Source organism: Montipora foliosa, chromosome 7 (assembly GCF_036669935.1).
Source record: "Montipora foliosa isolate CH-2021 chromosome 7, ASM3666993v2, whole genome shotgun sequence".
Taxonomy (NCBI): domain Eukaryota; kingdom Metazoa; phylum Cnidaria; class Anthozoa; order Scleractinia; family Acroporidae; genus Montipora; species Montipora foliosa.
The window spans coordinates 11884244-11885529 of record NC_090875.1 but is presented as its reverse complement, the minus strand read 5'-3'; the positions used below and the strand labels follow the sequence as shown (position 1 = coordinate 11885529).

Below are 1286 nucleotides of genomic sequence, written 5' to 3'. Positions count from 1 at the left end.
ATGGTTTATTGTTCAGTCGCCTGCTGCACAAATGGAAATCATAATAGACAAGATCTATCTTACTGTATATTCCCCTGCGACAAAGGACTGAAAAAATGGTTGAAATTCTGCCGTAGAGTGGACAACAAGTTTTCAGTCGAAGCGAGCAAAGCAAAGAGTTGAATGCCAAAGAGCCTGAGGATATGTAGCGCACATTTTGCTCCGGAAACGTACAAAAAAATTTTAAATGGTAGAAGAAAGATTCTAGACTCAGCTCTGCCGACAATGTTCAAATTGAACGAGGAAGAAAGTCCAAGAAGTGTTCGCTACGAATCGATAAGGAAGAAGCGACGGCTGAACAAGGATATCATAACATCTGATCCGAAGTTATGCGCGGACACCATTGGAGAAAATTATCCTATGAATGAAGCAGAATCATTTGTCGCGTCAGGTGCTGCCAATGTGCAATATATTCAACATGACCATTCACACCTCTTATGGGCAGAAAGTGACGGAATTGATCGGGATTCGGTTAGTGAACATCGGGATACTAAACCTGCTGACAAAGTAAAATCAGTTAGCTGTCAAACAGACATTACTATAGGTCACTTGGAAGAGCTTGAGGAACAGACAAAAAGCTTGAAAAAAAGGTTATCGAATAAAGCAAAACTTAAAGGAGAGTTATTCTTGGAGGATGTCTTAAAGAATGATGATTCCATAAAGTTTTACACCGGGCTACCTACATTAGGATGTTTTAACATGTTGGTGAACTGTATCACACCAGAGGCTCAAAAGCTTAAATACTGGGATAAAAACAAAAACAAGCAAATGAAATACCAAACTTCACCCATTGCCAAAACAGGGCCAAAAAGAAGTCTTACTGTCACCGAGGAATTTGTGCTATGTCTTGTTAGGCTGAGGCTTGGATTGATGGGGAGACATCTACTTGATGTATTTTCTGTTTCCCGGGCCCAGGTCAGCCGAATATTTACAATCTGGGTTTGCTTTCTTGCAACGATATTTAAGGAAACTTTAGTACTTTGGCCTAGTAAGGATGAGGTTAAGGAAAATCTCCCTCACTCTTTCAAACACTATCCAAACACAAGGATATTTATAGATTGCACTGAGGTGTTCATTGAGAAGCCAACCTCACCATATGCTCAGAGGGCAACATGGAACACTATAAAGGCATTAGTTGGGATAACTCCTTCAGGCTACTTCAGTTTCCTTTCTAAATTTTGGACTGGAAGCACAAGTGACAGGAAAATTACACGCACGAAAGTTAGTTGATTGACCTGCTGGAGGAA

At 40.4% G+C, this 1286-nt stretch overlaps 1 pseudogene; it reads left to right on the top strand.

The window, feature by feature from the left end:
- LOC138010620 (uncharacterized) overlaps positions 1–1286 on the top strand; it is a 1826-nt pseudogene continuing 540 nt past the window's right edge.